Source organism: Schistocerca gregaria, chromosome 5 (assembly GCF_023897955.1).
Source record: "Schistocerca gregaria isolate iqSchGreg1 chromosome 5, iqSchGreg1.2, whole genome shotgun sequence".
Taxonomy (NCBI): domain Eukaryota; kingdom Metazoa; phylum Arthropoda; class Insecta; order Orthoptera; family Acrididae; genus Schistocerca; species Schistocerca gregaria.
Genome location: NC_064924.1, coordinates 148,802,321 through 148,822,116, shown reverse-complemented (window position 1 = coordinate 148,822,116; position 19,796 = coordinate 148,802,321). Strand labels below are relative to the sequence as shown.

At 45.5% G+C, this 19,796-nt stretch overlaps 1 protein-coding gene across 1 annotated transcript in view; it reads left to right on the top strand.

Annotated features, from left to right (window-relative positions):
- Positions 1 to 432: 432 nt before the first annotated feature.
- Positions 433 to 19,796, top strand: part of LOC126272851 (monocarboxylate transporter 2-like) — a 76,432-nt gene continuing 57,068 nt past the window's right edge. Inside the window, exon 1 of the mRNA XM_049976063.1 lies at positions 433 to 508. The gene's annotated coding sequence lies outside the window, so the exon portion shown is untranslated. The remainder of the gene's footprint in view (positions 509 to 19,796) is intronic.

Below are 19,796 nucleotides of genomic sequence, written 5' to 3'. Positions count from 1 at the left end.
GAGACATAACAAAAATTAGAATTATACCTTTGTTTATGTCGTTAACGAACGAGACATCTTTGAAGAGAGAAAGTTTGCCAAACGCTGGCAACTATCATTTATGGGCTGGTCAAACCTCCTAATGCCACCTGCAAACGAGATAATCGTGTAATATTTCAATAAATTTATAGGCTAGCATGGTACAGATCCCGAAAAAGGGAGGATACAGCTCTATTCTCTCCTTAGCGAATGTGTGGAACAGTTACACGACCTGCTCCCTGAAATCATTCTCTAGTAAATGTGAACTAAATCTGTGTTAGCTGTTTGTACACAGGACAACCACATTTCGCCGTACTGTCGATTGTCCCAATAATCAAACGTAGTTATCAAACGAAGCGTTTCAAGTGGGGTCCGTGTTGATAACACACGGGCAGATTTGCTTCAGGCAACAGAACGAGCAGATTCGTCAATGTGGAATGGCACATCGGGAGACTACAGAGATGTAATGCAGCTGAACATTTACTTGCAGGTAAGGTTGCAAAGAGTGATCGTTGTAACTATTGTGTTTTGCTGCTCACTTCACGTGGCACTTCTTACATAACCTTTGAGGCCTGTATTTCAACTTACAACACAGAACGAAGAAACGATACTGCATGCGTAGAAATTTTCAGTCATTTGTTAAGCAGGTCCCTGTCTCTACATGATTGTCGTATTTACCCTTCTACGCCAGTCCTGAAAGTCAGTATCGTTATCACAGGCACACGCTGCATCCTATGTACTTGTTTTAACAAGCGTTGTTCAAATACCTACTGGATCATAGTCACTAAAATATCACTTAGTTTCTGGCAGACAGTGGAATCGAATGCTGGGATCGTTTCTTAAACGATCTGACCTGTTTTGCCAGTTCTTTCCTGGTCCAAAGAACGTGGTGCAGTATATGTAACGACTTCGATGGCAACCAATGATTTTTTTCCTGTCTAAGTTGTTCTTGCTGTTTTCTGAACTGTTGATTAAGAGCCTGGCAGTATTAGTATAATTGAGTGGAGTTTGTAACCTCCCCACAAAATATAATATTATTAAAAATGGTCACATTTAGTGTAACCTCAAAACACAAAAATTCCTAAACCTCTCAACAGTAAAAAATATAATTATTCGTTCACATTCAGTATATCCTACCAACAGGAAAATTGCGTAACATATCAATAATAAAATGTGACTAATCTCTCAGTAATAAAAAATGTGACTCACTTATAACCTTTCAATAATCACTGTGAATTTAAACTGGTAAATTTAGGACATCAGCAGTGCTGCGTCATGGACCTGAACATTCATTCTGAATAAATTGAAAAATCTTACGTCAATTAGGTCATCGGATAACGCGTATATATCTGCTCTTATCAGAAATTTTTCTGGCGCAGCTCAGTGCAATGTTGGCCGATAGATTTGTCATGTATAAAAGAAACAACTGATTTTTCTTTTCAATAATCGGGATGACCAAGGATTGGATTAATTAGTTAATTCTTTAAATTGAAATGAATGATTGTCAAACGTTACTTTTTATGAGAAAGATAAATATTAAGGGATTTTTTAAAAACATTTACAGGGGACTTGATATAACAATACTGCGAGGCTGCTTTTACCTTATGCTACAACGCTCAGGCTCCATCATCGCTCCAAACGACCGGCCCAGCCAACTTCACACTCCAGCTAGCAACTACCTACTCCTACTGCTACACAGTTCCTACTGCAGTCAACACTGCTCTTTGGTCTCAGATTCTCTTATAGGTTACATATCACAGGCAGCACGTGAGCAATCCATCAAAATTACATCAGCTCGAATGCGCTAGCAACAAATTCTTTAATCATGGACCTCTTACAAGTTTAGTGTGAAATGCCTAGCAAATCCTGTTTATATTACCCGCTATCCTTTTCTCGCAAAAAAATGTTCTCACTGGGGTGTTATTAAACAGGAGATTTTATAGTGTTATAGAAACGCTACGTTACACTATATATCTTAACGACCTGAAGGTTATTGTAAGAAGCTCTTACACTGTTTGCCGATGATGTACAGAGGGAAGTCTAAAAGCTGAAACATTGTGATGAAATGTAGGAAGATTCGACGCATGGTGCTGGGTACATGCCGTTGCCCGTCAGTCTAGACAAATGAAACATTCAGAGCATCAAATGCCGGAAATACACATTATTATTATTGTAATTATTATTACTATTATTCCTTTATAATTGCTAGAGCCAGACAAAACGTAATATATGTTGCAGTATGGTTGTGCAGCGACAGACTGAGAAAGAATGCAAAGTAAATATAAAGCAGCAACGAAGAAAGTAACTTCGTTCAGTGTGCACTTGAGCACAGGTCTGCAGTCTGGGACCCTTAGCAGTTTGGATTAATACACTCCTGGAAATTGAAATAAGAACACCGTGAATTCATTGTCCCAGGAAGGGGAAACTTTATTCACACATTCCTGGGGTCAGATACATCACATGATCACACTTACAGAACCACAGGCACATAGACACAGTCAACAGAGCATGCACAATGTCGGACCTAGTACAGTGTATATCCACCTTTCGCGGCAATGCAGGCTGCTATTCTCCCATGGAGACGATCGTAGAGATGCTGGATGTAGTCCTGTGGAACGGCTTGCCATGCCATTTCCATCTGGCGCCTCAGTTGGACCAGCGTTCGTGCTAGACGTGCAGACCGCGTGAGACGACGGTTCATCCAGTCCCAAACATGCTCAATGGGGGACAGATCCGGAGATCTTGCTGGCCAGGGTAGTTGACTTACACCTTCTAGAGCACGTTGGGTGGCACGGGATGCATGCGGACGTGCATTGTCCTGTTGGAACAGCAAGTTCCCTTGCCGGTCTAGGAATGGTAGAACGATGGGTTCGATGACGGTTTGGATGTACTGTGCACTATTCAGTGTCCCCTCGACGATCACCAGAGGTGTACGGCCAGTGTAGGAGATCACTCCCCACACCATGATGCCGGGTGTTGGCCCTGTGTGCCTCGGTCGTATGCAGTCCTGATTTTGGCGCTCACCTGCACGGCGCCAAACACGCATACGACCATCATTGGCACCAAGGCAGAAGCGACTGTCATCGCTGAAGACGACACGTCTCCATTCGTCCCTCCATTCACGCCTGTCGCGACACCACTGGAGGCGGGTTGCACGATGTTGGGGAGTGAGCGGAAGACGGCCTAACGGTGTGCGGGACCGTAGCCCAGCTTCATGGAGACGGTTGCGAATGGTCCTCGCCGATACCCCAGGAGCATCAGTGTCCCTAATTTTCTGGGAAGTTGCGGTGCGGTCCCCTACGGCACTGCGTAGGATCCTACGGTCTTGGCGTGCATCCGTGCGTCGCTGCGGTCCGGTCCCAGGTCGACGGGCACGTGCACCTTCCGCCGACCACTGGCGACAACATCGATGTACTGTGGAGACCTCACGCCCCACGTGTTGAGCAATTCGGCGGTACGTCCACCCGGCCTCCCGCATGCCCACTATATGCCTTCACTCAAAGTCCGACAACTGCACATACGGTTCACGTCCACGCTGTCGCGGCATGCTACCATTGTTAAAGACTGCGATGGAGCTCCGAATGCCACGGCAAACTGGCTGACACTGACGGCGGCGGTGCACAAATGCTGCGCAGCTAGCGCCATTCGACGGCCAACACCACGGTTCCTAGTGTGTCTGCTGTGCCGAGCGTGTGATTATTGCTTGTACAGCCCTCTCGCAGTGTCCGGAGCAAGTATGGTGGGTCTGACACACCGGTGTCAATGTGTTCTATTTTCTATTTCCAGGAGTGTAGAAGAGATAGATAAGATCCAAGGCCAACAGTTCACTTAGCAAGTGGGAAAGAATCACAGAAACTGTTATCATGCCACAGTGGCAGACGCTACAAGTGTTGCTGTATGTACTGCAGTGCGGTTCAGGCAGTTTTCATACCAAGAAGAGTAAAGTGTCATATTGCATCTTTCCCCATATTTCTTGCGAAATTACCTTGACAGCGGAAAATTATGGTTTCCTTACCTGCTGAAGTGTGTTCTCTGCCGTAGTAAAACAAAAGGTACACATTGAAGAATGCACTGGATATACTACGCCTGCTGTCACAAATAGATGATGGACTTATTATTCGATACTGATTTCGCTTCCTTGCCAATCCCGAGTATCGATATCGAGGAAACGTCAGCTGCGTGTAATATATTGCGCATACAGAGGAAAGGAAATCCACTACTGTACAGTTACACTATTAATGACAAATAGCTGGAGACAGTGTCCGCCGTAAAAGATCTAGGCCTAACCGTACAGAGCGACCTTAACGAGAATGACCACATAAAACATACAGTGGAAAAAACAGACACCAGATTCAGATTATTCGGAAGAACCTTAAGGAAATGAAACTCATCCATGAAAGAAGTATCTTATAAGGCTCTTGCTCGCTCGATTCTTGAGTATTGTTCGTCAGTCCCTATCAGGTAGGACTGATGGAGGAGATAGGGAACATCCAAGAGTGGCACGTTTAGTTACGGGATCGTTTATCTGGCGAGAGAGCGTTTCGGAGATGCTAAGCAAACTCCACTGGCAGACGTTACAAGAGAGGTATAAGAATTTTTAGCATATTGCAGCCCCGTCAGCAACTGTGATAGGCTAATATATTGAAATATCCGATTCAGTTGCGAAAATTTTCTGGTCTGTACCCAGGTTTTGGCTAGAATAAGTCTTCTTCAGAAGCAAAAAATTACTATAATATGCGAGAGTAAGGCACAGTCAAGTATAAAAGTTAAAACCGTTAGTACCGTGGTAGCATGTCGAATTAAAGCTACTTAAATGCAGTCCAGCCCCGGCATCAGGTCCACGGTACTACGTTGCCGCTGGCAACCGACCGCGTGGAGATTTCTAATGAACAGCACGTTGCAAGGCATCCCAGATATGCTCAGTAATGTTCATGTCTGTCGAGTTTGGTGGCCAGTGGAAGTGTCTAAACTCAGAAGAGTTTCCCTGGAGCCACTCGTGTCGGCTGTCGCATGGCCCTGATGGATTTGCCCAGGTCCGTCAGATTGAGGAATGAACAATGGACATGACTGGCTGCAGGCGATCATACAGGACGCATGCGTCCGTGTCTCCTGTCAGAGTCGTATCTAGACCTATCAGGGCGACGGCTGCTGTGGCCGAGCGGTTCTAGACGCTTCAGTCTAGAATCGCGCTGCTGCTACGGTCACAGGTTCGATTACTGCCTAGGGCATGGATATGTGTGATGTTAGTTAGGCTTAAGTAGTTCGAAGTCTAGGGGACTGCTGACCTCAGATGTTAAGTCCTGTAGTGTTTAGAGCCATTTGAACGTATCAGGGGTCCCATATTGCTCCAACAGCGCGCGACGCACACCACTACAGAGCCTCCACCAAACTGAACAGTCCCCTGCTAACATGCAGCGTCCATGGATTCATGAGGTTGTCTTCATACCCGTACACGTTCATCCGCTCGATACAATTTGAAACGAGACTCGTCCGACCAGGCAACATGTTTCTAGTCATAAACAGTCTATTGTAGGTGCTGACGAATCCATAACAGACGTAAAGCTTTCTGTCGTACAGTCGTCGAAGGTACACGAGTGAGCCTTCGTATCCAAAAGCTCATATCAATGATTTTTCGTTGAATGTTTCGTACGCTGACACTTGTTGATGACCCAGCATTGAAATCTTCAGCAATTTGAGAAAGGGTTGCACTTCCGTCTCGTTGAACGATTCTCTTCAGTCGTCTTTGGTCCCGTTCTTGCAGGATTTTTTTTCCTGCCGCTGTGCTAGGGAGATTTGATGTTTTACCGGATTCCTAATATTCACGATATACTCGTAAATGGTCGTACGGGAATATCCGCACTTTACCGCTGCCTAGGAGACCCTGTATCCCATCGTTCGTGCACATACTGTAACATCACCTTCAGACTCACTTAAATCTTGATTACCTACCGTTGTAGCAGCAGTAACCGATCTAAAAACTGCCCCAGATACTTGTCTTCTATAGGCGTTGCCGACCGCAGCGCCGTATTCTGCCTGTTAACTTATCTCTACATTTGAATATGCGTACGTATACCAGTTCCTTTGGCGCTTCAGTGTATTATGACACATGTGATGTAGACTAGCGTTTTCAAAATACCAATACCGGAAAGAAACAGTGGAAATGAAAGTAAACTTCTGGGTGGAAAAGTTTGTCTCCAACACATAATAAATATTATTGATGAAAGGTACGCACTCATTCCCCTTGCACTTTCTCCTGAATAATTGGGTAAGAAAAAGAAACAGACAAATGATCACAGTATGATACGTCAGCGTGAGAGCACCACGGAATGGTCCTCCAGTTCACGTTTCAGACCTTAAAAGTGTTGCAGTAGCAAAGTAGTGTGTATGACTGTTAAGATTCTGATAGTGTAGCTTCCAATAAGAGAAGCACTGAAATGCTTTCTTTTAAACCTACACTGAGAAATGACCATGACAGAACAATCACAGAATTCGAGTGGATTCGAAGCCTAGCTTCAAACGCCTCCGTTCCATTCCCGAAGGGGACAAGAGTGTGGGGAAACGACAGCAGCAAATGAAATACTCTCAGCAGCACATCGAAAGCCACCTTGCGGTTTAGGTCATCATTCACTGCTGGAGCTGCGATATCGTAGATGTGACTTTGAATACATGATACTGTGGTAGGAATCCAAGCGGCAAGCGTATATTGTATAACATAAATGTTTTCAGAAATGAATATGAGTAATAAATGAGAGTGATGGTGTAACGTTTATTCGACAAGTGATAGAGGACACTTGTGTATAAATCTCAACTGCAGTCCCATTATCTGAAGTTGGATGGTAATACGAATTTATCATAGTCCGTAATCTCAGTTGTACAGATAAGTTGCTACTGGTGTTTGATTGCTGCAAGAGAAGCTCGTCAATGACCTTGGATAGCACTGAGCGATAAACCTGAGTGTGCGATGGCATGTGGTCTGTTTCAATAGTTTGCAACTAGACTGAGTCTACAAATCGGCTGTTTTCTGCACCACACCACGACTCAGAATAGACAGTATACGGAATACATGCGCCAAAATTTAGTGCGCATGCGCGAACTCTGCCTTACTGAAACCGAGTAAACAGCTGTGTTTTGAGCCAAGGGCTAACGGACCGTTTTAATTGGTTGGTTTGTAGATTAGACTAAACCATAATGTCATCAGTCGAAACATTTCATTTATGGCATTAACTGAGCATTTTAGCTTCTGGGCTTATCTACAAGTGCATAGTTAGTTAATATAATGTAAAAGTTAGAAATATGTAATGAGCGGTAATAAGAAAAAAGATCACACGCGAAAATAACTAGCAGTTTCCACAAAGCCGCTAATAGTAATACACGAGAAAATGATTTTTCTGATTTTCTTGCTGTGAACAATAAAAACTCATTAAACTGCGAAAAATACTGTGTGTAAAGTAAGCAAAGCTACACCAACTGCATTGGTAGTTTTCCGATAGAAGTTCTCCTTTTAATTAAAAAAATTAAAAACAGGTCGTGTCGTGTTTGCGAGTCTTCTTCACTACTGTGTGTACACTGCTGTCTAAAATTAAAGAAAAAAAAACCGCTATTTTCCCACCCCAGGTCTAATTCTCGACATAGTCATATAAACTGTCAACAGAAGTCCTTACTATCGCATGCCGGTCAATGGACAACAACACCAATCATGTCGTCAGGGCACTTATCAAACGGGTTAGTGTTTGCGGGTAGTCCCACATCCACAATCGATGTGTAAACATTTACAGACGGTGCAGTATGACACAGAGAAGACGCCTAGCAGATTCTCTGCGGTGACGGCCATAGCAAGAATGGAAGCAACCAGTCGCAGACTTACTCGTATGTGGCCCGATGGCTTAATGTGAATTGCTCTGTTGCTTCTTGGATGTGGCGACGGTTTACAGAGACTGAAACTGTATCCCGAAGACCAGGGCAGGGCCGACCATGTGTTGCAGCAGAAAGAGAGGACCGTTATTTAGCTGTAAAGGCACGACAGTGCCGCCTTATTACTGCATGACAACTGGCATCTGGCCACGCAGCATCTACTGCACGTGTTGCATCGAAGCAAACTGTATACAGGAGGCTTCAACTGAGTGGTCTTCACTGTCGGAGATCTGCTATATGTATTGGAACGTCTAGAGTTATTAACATACCACCAGGAAGGTCAAACAGTGGGGCAATGTTCTTTTCACAGAGGAGTCCCGATTTGGTCTGGAGACTGATTCACGGTTGATCCGCATCTACACTCATGCTCATAAATTAAGGATGATTGCAGAATGTGGTGCCACACAACGTGGAACTACACAAAACTAGCGCTAAGAGTAGAGGCACATAGGGAACACACCCGACGCAGATCTGTAAGTCCACGGTATTGGTGATAACCTAAGAAAACCGTCCGGAAAGACATGTGCTACAAAACGCTGTTTCCTGCGCATGTACCCCGACATCAATATGGGATATGATCACCATGCACACGCACACAGGCCGCACGACGGGTTGGCATACTCTGGATCAGGTGGTCAAGCAGCTGCTGGGGTATAGCCTCCCATTCTTGCACCAGTGCCTGTCGGATCTCCTAAAGTGTCGTTGGGGTTTGAAGACACGCAGCATCCCAGACGTGCTCGATGGGGTTTAGGTCTAGACAACAGGCACGCCACTCTATTCGCCCGATAACTTCTGTTTCAAGGTAGTCCTCCACGATGGCAGCCCAGTGGACCCACTGCACCCCTGAAAAGGCGGACAAAGTGGTGCAAAATGACATCCCAATACACCTTACCTTCTACAGTTCCTCTATCAAAGACATGCAGGGTTGTACGTGCACCAATCATAATCTAACCCCACACTATCAAACCACGACCTCCATACAGTTCCCTTTCAAGGACATTAAGGGGTTGGTATCTGTTTCCTGGTTCATGCCAGATGAAAATCGCTGTTCAGACTAAACTTGGACTCGTCCGTGAACATAGCGTGGGACCAATGTTAAAATGACCATGTACTGTGTTCTTTACGAGCTCTCCGGCGACCAGGGGTCAGTGGAATGCACCTTGCAGGTTTCTGGGTGAGGAAACCATGTTTGTTCAGTTGACCGTATACTGTGTGTCTGGAGACAACTTTTCCAGTGGCTGCCGGACGGGGTGGCAGAGTGGTTCTAGGCACTACAGTCTGGAACCGCGCGACCGCTACGGTCGCAGGTCCGAATCCTGCCTCAGGCATGGATGTGTGTGATGTCTTTAGGTAGTCAGGTTTAAGTAATTCTAAGATCCAGGGGACTGATGACCTCAGACGTTAAGTCCCATAGTGCTCAGAGCCACTTGAACCACTTTCCAGTGGCTGCGGTAAGGTCCTGAACAAAGCTACCTGTAGTACTTCGTCGCCATCTGCGGACAGTGATGGTGTGATATCGGTCTTCTTGTGGTGTTCTACAGTGTGGACGTCCCGTATTGTAGCGCCTGGACAGGTTGCGTGTCTGCTGGAATCGTTCCCATGATCTTGAAATCACACTTTGAGGCACTCAGTGGGCCCATTCTGCGAGCTGCTGTGTCTGACCAACCTCAAGTCGCCCTAGTATTCTACTTCTCATGTTGCTGTTGTTGTGGTCTTCAGTCCAGAGACTGGTTTGTTGCAGCTCTCCATGCTACTCTATCCTGTGCAAGCTTCTTCATCTCCCAGTACCTACTGCAACCTACACCCTGCTGAATCTGTTTAGTGTATTCATCTCTTGGTCTCCCTCTACGATTTTTACCCGCCACGCTGCCCTACAATACTAAATTGGTGATCCCTTGATGCCTCAGAATATGCCCTACCAACCGATCCCTTCTTCTAGTCAAGTTGTGACACAGATTTCTCCTCTCTCCAGTTCTATTCAATACCTCCTCATTAGTTACGTGATCTACCCATTTAATCTTCAGCATTCTCCTGTAGCAACACATTTGGAAAGCTTTTCTTGTCCAAACAATTTCTCGCCCACGTTTCACTTCCATACATGGCTACACTCCATGCAGATACTTTCAGAAAGGATTTCCTGACACTTAAATCTATACTCGATGTTAACAAATTTCTCTTCTTCAGAAACGCTATCCTTACCTTTGCCAGTCTACATTTTATATCTTCCCTACTTCGACCATCATCAGTTATTTTGCTCCCCACATAGCAAAACTCCTTTACTACTTTTCATTTCTTAATCTAATTACCTCAGCATCACCTGACTTAATTCGATCACATTCCATTATCCTAGTTTTGCTTTTGTTGATGTTTATCTTATATCCTCCTTTCAAGACTCTGTCCATTCCGTTTAACTGCTCCCCCAAGTCCTTTGCTGTCTCTGACAAAATTACAATGTCATCGGCTAACCTCAAAGTTTTTATTTCTTCTCCATGGATCTTAATACCGACTCCGAAATTTTCTTTTGTTTCCTTTACTGCTTTGCTCAATATACAGAATGGATAACATCGGGGAGAGGCTACAGCCCTGTCTCACTCCCTTCCCAACCACTGCTCCCCTTTCGTGCCCCTCGACTCTTATAACTGCCATCTGGTTTCTGCACAAATTGTAAATAGCCTTTCGCACCCTGTATTTTGCCACTGCCACCTTCAGAATTTGAAAGAGAGTATTCCAATCAACGTTGTCAAAATCTTTCTCTAAGTTTACAAATGCTAGAAACGTAGGTTTGCCTTTCCTTAATCTTTCTTCTAAGATAAGTCGTAGTGTCAGTATTGCCTCACGTGTTCCAGTATTTCTACGGAATCCAAGCTGATCTTCCCCAAGGTCGACTTCTACTAGTTTTTCCATTCGCTTTTCCATTTTTTTCCTTTCGCTTCAACATATCAGTCAAACATTTTTTGTGTAGCGCTATTCTAAGTTTCCCAGATTTTGACGATGTGTCTTCGCCTTTCCTTTTCATGACTTTTGTGAAAATATTGATAAATATAATATATTGATCATTAGTTCCGTTAATGTTCAATGTAAGTAATATGAAAATTAAAAATAAAAGATGGAAGTAGTCTCTGCGTAGAGTATCGACCCTACGCGTCCCGGATTCCCTTTCCGCACTCTTCCCGCTGAGCCACCCGCTGCCTAGAAAACACGCTCGCATAAATGCGTCATGCCGCGCCCGGTGAGCGACAAAAATGCTGTTTTTCCTAAATGCTAAATACAGAGGAAAACAGTACGGACGAGTAGGTGCGCTCCCCTTGTCAGTTGTAAATAATTCGTGGAAGGGATCAAACTAGTGATAGCGAATTATTGTAGTAATTATTGCTGGAAGAAAATGATGATGAAGAAGACATTTTACACCAACCGTTACATGAGGGAAAAGGTGACCACTTCTTATTTTCAGGGTAGAGTTGGACAAAAGTTTCGATACGATACTTATCAATCGTCATTTATTAGGTTGGGTTGGGTTGGGTTGGGTTGCTTGGGGGAGGAGATCAGACAGCTAGGTCAAAGGTCTTATCGGATTTTAGGGAAGGACTGGGAAGGACGTCGGCAGTGCCCTTTCAAAGGAACCATCCCGGCATTTGCCTGGAGTGATTTAGGGAAATCACGGAAAACCTAAAACAGGATGGCCTGAAGCGGGATTGAACCGTCGTCCTCTCGAATGCGAGTCAGTTATTGAACGAATATGATTCATATTACGTAATATGAACTTAAAGGTCTGAGACGTATTGAAAACATTTCTCTAAATTAAATTTTAATCATTGAATTTTCTGATTCTGAGCGTAATCAAAGAGCGGTCTCTTTTGCTACAAGCATTGAACAGCCTACATTTTGTAAAATAATTATTTATTGACGACAACCGGTTTCGACAGCAAAGTCTATCGAAACCTGTGGTCTTAAATAAATACATATTTTATGCGATCTAGGTTGTTCAAATTTTTGAGCAATTTTTAATTAGCGTACTGGCTTATGTAAAGCAATGCATACGCGTTACTTTCGTGTTGAAAAAAATAGTGAAAATTCCACCCCTGATGCAAACATTGAAGCTCTTAGAGACTGTTCTATAAAAGCTGTTTCTGTTGGAAGTGAAGCTTATTTATTAGTTCTCAGTCCCAGAAAAGAAAAATTAAGGAGTAAAATATGACTGCTGCAAGGAAGGAAACTATATTTACAAAATAAAGTAGTCTCATTATCATCTGTAGCTTGAATTAGCGGCAGTTCACAACTTGCACATGTGAACAGTAATTAATTTAAAAGCTCATTTGATAATTATTGACTAAATATTTATCACCTTTCGTTTCACTAGCGTTTTCTTTCGTAAAAGTTTTCATTTAGTCTGTGAGATTAGTTCTGCTTCGTAAGAATGGCCTTTTAGAGACATAGCGGCAGGCACCTATCATTTTAATATGGCGTCATGTGCAACGCTTGGCTTCATATAAATGAAGGAGCCGCCCTGTACTTTCCCTCCTGTATACACTAGACTCTCGCTAATCGGGGCTGCAGTAGTCCGGCCTCTCGGTATTCCGGCGCACATCCAAAAACACGTGCAAAATTAATTATCGTGCGTTGCAATGCTTAGTTAAACAATGCTTTATATACTGTATTTGAAATTGTAGCTGTTTTTAGACTTAGGAATCATATCTTCCAAAAGGAAACACGTTACGGTAGATGTTGTGGTTGGCAGGAGAGCCAACACCGTGTTACTAGAGGAGGCCAAAGGGCACGCGATTTAGCTCACGCAGGCTGCGGGAGGTCTGGAACATGACAAGGGAATTAGAATTGAGAACAACGGACGTAGCTGGTGGAATACTTAACTTTAATCCATTAATGACCAACGTCGCTCTTGACGACACATGGTTTACAATATCAATAGTAACTGATAATGGCGCCTTGCTAGGTCGTAGCAAATAACGTAGCTGAAGGCTATGCTAACTATCGTCTCGGCAAATGAGAGCGTATTTAGTCAGTGAACCATCGCTAGCAAAGTCGGCTGTACAACTGGGGCGAGTGCTAGGAAGTCTCTCTAGACCTGCCGTGAGGCGGCGCTCGGTCTGCAATCACTGATAGTGGCGACACACGGGTCCGACGTATACTAACGGACCGCGGCCGATTTAAAGGCTACCACCTAGCAAGTGTGGTGTCTGGCGGTGACACCACATTCCTCCCCCGCAAATCGGCGTACGGTTGTGTCATAAGGTATCCGCCCGCCGTGGGGAGGGACCCATGTTGACGTATGCGACGAGGTGCGGAGCCTAATAACAGGCGAGGCTGTGCCACCCGCACCCTGCCATTCGGATCGCGGGGAGCTAGGAAACGCCTGAAAACCTGCTCCGGGGTGCACGCCAACATGCGGTGTATGCGCCCGTAGAGAGACAGGAGGGGCCGAAGGGTCGACCTCCATCAGGCCGGGGCACCCGACGGGCGAAGACGACATATGGTCCGGAGCGGGCAAGAGTTCCATGTTGGCGAACAGCTGGTCCTGGGAAGCGATCAGCGGTGCGGGACCCAGGGAGGCGCCCGGCAGTTGCAGCGACGCGTCCACTGCGGGCGTCGCCGGCGGGAGAAGACGCGGCGGCGGAGGTGGCGGCGGCGCGTCGCCATGGGGCAAAATGGAAGGCAGCGTCGGTAACACCTGGGGCTGACGCCAGCCAGTAGATAGGTCCCCGGGGCGTTGACCGGACGGCACCGTCGCTGAAAGCAGACGGCGAGCGGCAGATCCCGTGCGACCACAGAGGCGCAGCTGAATGATATGCCGACACACCTCACCAGAGGCCCCCAAAACCAGATACATAGCGCTGCCGAGGCAGCCAAGAATGCGCCACTCGAGCCAACGCCGTGAACCTCGATAGTGGCGATAGTAGACAACATCGCCTGGAGCAAAAGCAGGTGTCTGCCTCTGCACAGGAACCTGATGCGGCGGACGTAGCAAAGACATCAAGGTTCAATGAGGGCGACCGTGGAGCAACTCAGCCGGCGAGCGACCTTCTCGGGGCTGAGAGCGATACGAGAACAAAAAGAGCAAAAACGCCCCCCCCCCCCCCCCCCCCGAGAATACGACTCTTTCAACTTTCAACATCTGTGACTTGAAAGTCCTGACCAATCGTTCAGCGGCACCGTTTGACAGTGGCGAAAACGGCGCGGACGTAAGATGTTGAATACCACTGGCCTTGCAGAATGACTGAAATTCGGCGGACATGAATTGTGGGCCATTGTCGGAAACAATAGTCTGTGGAAGACCTTCAATGTAAAAGCGGATAACGCTTGGATGGTGGCGGATGACGTCGTGGAAGACATACGGACAACAAAAGGACAATTACTGAATGAATCTACCACAACCAAGCATCGAGCATTCCAGAATGGACCAGCAAAATCGATTTGTAAGCGTTGCCAAGGGGAAGTGGCTTTTGGCCATGCAAAGGATTTCCGCGATGGTGCTGATTGTTGTTCGCCTCGCCATGCAAGAAGAGCACATAATCGTAATCGCGGCTTCGATTCCCAACCAAGTACAGTGCTGACGAGCAAGTTGCTTCGTTCTCACTATACCCCAATGTCCTTGGTGGAGAAGCTGTAAGACAGAGGACTGTAGCGAACGTGGCATCACGACCCTAGAGTGATCATTATCAGAACGCAACAGCAAAACACCACGTCGTACAAAAAGTCTCTTCTTGTGAGCAAAAAAATCGGCGAACCAACGGATCCCCGATCCGTGACTTTGACAAGGGCCATTGCGTAGCAACAAAACGCAGAACGGGAGCAAGGACAGGGTCGGCAGCTGTGGCTGTAGCTACACGACGAAAATCAATCGGAAACGATTCGACCACCTCATCGGTTTCCGCATCAATGAACATGCAAGCAAGTGGGGAGGAATCGAATGCCCTATCCTCAGCAACAGGCAAGCGGGACAACGCATCGGCGTTTCCATCCTTAGCAGTGGACCGATACAAGATATCGTAGCGGTACTACGAGAGGAAAATAGACCGGCGAATGAATTTCTGCGCCGTACGTGGAGGTACAGCTTGGTCGGATGAAAATGTGATGTCAAAGGTTCGTGGTCTGTGATTATGGTAAAGTGACGACCATACAAGAAATCATGAAACTTTGTAACACCAAATACGAGAGCCAATGCTTCTTTCTCGATCTGCGAATAATTTCTTTGAGCAGACGAGAGCAATTAGGACGCAAAGGCAATAGGGCGATCGTGCGGTCCATCTTTGTGCGCAAGCACAGCACCGATCCCGAAATCCGATGCATCCACCATCAACGAGAGGGGCTTCTGGGGATCGAATGGCATAAGGCAAGTATTGGAAAATAACGCCGATTTCAGCTGGCGAAAGTCGCCTTCGCATTCCGTCGTCCAGACGAACGGAACACCTTTACGGAGTAAGCGATGAAGCGGAGCTGAAATGGAAGAGACATGTGGCACATATCTGTTATAATACGTAATTTTTCCCAGCACACTCTGTAGCTGCTTCAAATTCTGCGGCGAAGGCAAGTCTTATATGGCACGAAGGTGCGTGGACTGGGATGAATGCCTTGGGCATTCAGTACATGTCCCAAGTATGGCAAGTCCCGAGCAAAAAACACACATTTGTTCTTCCGCAAGAGAAGACCATTTTGTCGGAAGACCTGAAATAATGTTTTTCTTCCGTCTTCCCGGAACACAATATCGTCCAGATAATTCGCTGCAATAGGGACCGACGCACAAACAGTTTGCAGATATTGTTGAAACAATGCAGGGACGGATGCACACCCGAATGGCAGTCGTTTGAATTGATACAACCCAAGATGCGTGTTGACCACCAAAACGCGCTGGGCTTCTTCGTCCACCGGTATTTGCAAGTACGCATCTGCTAGGTCCAACTTCGGAAAATATTTACCCGGGCAGAGTTTGTCAAAAAGATCTTCCGGGCGGGGTAAAGGAAAAGTTGCAACCATTATTTGTGGATTCACTGTTGCCTTGAAGTCCACACAAAGTCTCAATTTTCCGGAAGATTTTGGTAAAATTACTAAGGGTGATGCCCAGAGAGAAGCCTGCACACGTTCGATTACGCCCTGTGATTCCAAATCGTGTAATGTTTTGGCGACCTCATCACCCAATGTGTGGGGAAAATTTGAGTTGTGCGTTTACTTTCAGTTCCAAATGTGTTTTATAGTTATTAGCGCAACCGAGGCCCGGTGCAAAAATGTCTGCAAATTCTTCACATAGACGAGAAACACTGTCTGAAGGTACCGTCTGGTTCACTGATAGGACCTGATTTACTATAGACAAGTTAAACAACTGAAATAAATCGAAACCAAACAAGTTCACTGCAGAAGAAGAACGAAGGACGTAAAATGACACAAGTTTTGTTTGTTCTTTGTATGTTGCAAGAAGGCTGCACTGTCCTAACACAGGGATATCTTGACCTGAATAACTAGTTAAATTAACATTTGTGGCACGCAACGGAGGTGTGCCCAGCAGGTTTTAAGTGTCGTGATTGATCAGTGAAACTCTAGCTCCTGTATAGAGCTGGAATGGTATCACTTTGCCGTTAATGTCCAAGTCTACAAAACGTTTATTGTCCTGCTGACGACAAGAGCGACTGTGTCGTGCAACGTGAACTGACACTGGTACATAATCACTTGCGACTTGACGGGAGTTCCGGCGATGTCGACGCACACTATTTTTGGGACGAACCCAGTCACTGTTAGAGAGAGTGGCACTGCGCGAAGTGGAATGAACTACATGAATTTCCATGGGCGAAGTATTGCGAGCCTGAATATCCTCGGTTCGATTCCGATTCCGGCGCGAAGCAAAGGGCCTGGAACGGTGTTGACCTTCCGATCTGAGCTTTTTCTGGCAAACACTCTGAACATGACATTATTTATTACAATAAAAGCAAATAGCTTGGCGTGACGGGCAATTCTCACGCGAATGTTTAGTAGCACACCGCGGGCATGATTGGATCACTGCATTGGCTTGCCGGAGCTGCACACGTGGCTGAGAGCCTGGCGGCAGCGGCGCGGCCGGGCGCGAGGGCTGTTTACTGTTCCGTGCAGCTCGCCCGGCGGGCCGGTGAACCTGACACACTGCTGGCGAAGTTTCAAATGATTCCTGAGCAAAGTCAAGTGTGTCCTGCTGATTCAATATTTCCATCATTGGTTGAAGGGAGGGATTTACTATTTTCAAAACCTGTTCCCTTATACGAACATCAGAAACGTTCTGTGCAATTGCATCACGAACCATAGTATCTGCATAAGGGAGTCCACATTGACACCCAAAAGCACAATCCCTAGTAAGGCCTTGCAAGATTGCAATCCACTCCCGATTAGTCTGACCTGCCGTACGTTTTGTACGAAAGAGGGTATACCGTTTGGCAACTACATTGACTGATTCTTTGAAATATGCATGTAATGCAGACAAAATTTCTTCGTAGGGCAGATTTGCTACGTCGCGTCGGGGAAATAATTTGACTATCACACAGTACGTTTTTACCCCGATGGATGAAAGGAGAAAAGGCTGCTACTCGTTACCTTGAATTCTGTAGGCGGCGAGGTGGAACAAAAATTGGCGAAATCACTCCGTCCAGCTTTCCAGTGCGGCATCAAAAGGTCGAAAAATTGGGTGCAACAGCGTGTTGTGGCTGCGTTAGCGGTGGAGCGGCGGCTGCCGCATCGTTTTGCATTGCACGTTGGCACTCTGACGAGCTGTCCAATGGCATCCAGTAAGGTCTGCGCCTACTGATTCTATAAGCGATAAAATTCGGACAGTACATCTGGAGATTGTGGCGAAGCCATTACACAAGTAATCCATGGCACATTTAGAGAAGAACGCGGTTTTGCCTCTTCGCCAACGTTGTGGTTGGCAGGAGAGCCAACACCGTGTTTCTAGAGGAGGCCGAAAGGCACGTGATTTATCTCACGCAGGCTGGCGTGAGGTCTGGAACAGGACAAGGAAATTAGAATTTAGAAACAACGGACGTAGCTGGTGGAATACTTAACTTTAATCCATTAATGATGAACGTTGCTCTTGACGGTACATGATTTACAATATCACTAGTAACTGATAATGGCGTCTTGTTAGGTCGTAGCAAATAACGTAGCTGAAGGCTGTGCTAACTATCGTCTCGGCAAATGAGAGCGTAGTTTGTCAGTGAACAATCGCTAGCAAAGTCGGATGTACAACTGGGGCGAGTGCTAGGAAGTCTCTCTAGACCTGCCGTGTGGCGGCGCTCGGTCTGCAATCACTGATAGTGGCGACACGCGGGTCCGACGTATACTAACAGACCGCGGCCGATTTAAAGGCTACCACCTAGCAAATGTGGTGTATGGCGGTGACACCACACTAGACTTCAGAAACTCGAAATTTTAGGTAAGTTGAATCGAGGTTCTTCGCAGAAAGCCATTGCTGCTGAGTTCAGTGTTGGACGAGAAACTATTTATTTTGTGATGGCAGTTACGTTGGACAAACTCATACATTCGATACCAGATACAAAGAACACAAGAGAGCCTACAAGTATCGGACAAACAACTCCACATTTTCACAGCAACTTAGAGAATATAATCATAAGCCTACTTCTAGAGAAGAAGGCATGAAATCACCACAAGAAACACCTTTCAACTTGCAAGAAAATTATCGTATACGAAAAACCAAAGCACGAAAGAAGACGCTTTTGAATGACTAAGTGTACACAACAAACCACTACACAACTGATATTATCAGAAAAAGAAATAAGAAGAACAGTCCAACTAGTGAACATCGTAATGATACCGCACAAAGGCCTTTCCTCAAACTCTTCCATGAACCGTTCCACATAATCTTCAAATAAAAAATCTGATCATCGGAATTCCTAGAACTTGTTACCCATTCTGTGACAGCTATTAGATCCTCATCCAACTTCCTACAACCCCTTCCCTAACTAGCTTCTACCTCAAATAGAGAGAGAGATAGACACAGAGAGAGTACAGTCGCGAACAGTCATTAGGTTTCCATCATTTCAGTCAGGATGACTTACACAATCATGATGTCGACTTCAAAGTGCCGTTGTCAATTGTTTTAAGTGTTATAAATTTCCTAAGATGGCATACTGTCGTCATAAAATACACTATTAGACACATTGTCTAAGAGTCGATATATCTGGCAGAGAAGAGGCATCAAGATAACATACAGTTAGACAGATGTTACAGTTCTAATCTGCAGTTGGTTCCAGAGTATATGTAATATCAACGATAAAGTCAGCTGTTGAACAAATGAAAATTTGTATCGGACGGAGACTTGAATCCAGATTTCAAGCTTGTCGCTAGTGCTCACCTTAACGGCTTTGTCTATCCGAGCATATTTCGTAATGATTAGCAGGTTATAAATAAAGATACAACAAATATATCACAAAACACATACTTGGAGCTAATGTACATGTGGCCTTCTTTAGGAAGTTCATCAAACTTGCCAATGATAGGATGGGATTTTCATGTAATTAATGATCGAAGGAGACAAAATGAATTAAAATTCGTGTTGCGGCTGAGACGCGATCCCGGGTCTTCTTGCTTACTAGGCAGAAATGCTAACCATTACACACCGCAGTACGATCGCCAACATTGCTGCACGAACTACCGAAGCTGAGAGCACTCCCCCAACACACACTTCAAATTTCCAATTGATATATCATAACTGAAAGTTAATTCACCCGAATTTCAGGATGCCGAAAAAACTTCGTTCATGCCAGCTCCTCAAATTGCACTCATTTTCACAAGTACGTGTGTTTATGAGCAAGCATTGCACGGACGGTGGTGTAATGGTGAGCATTTCTGCCTACCGACCAAGAAAATCCGGGTTCGAG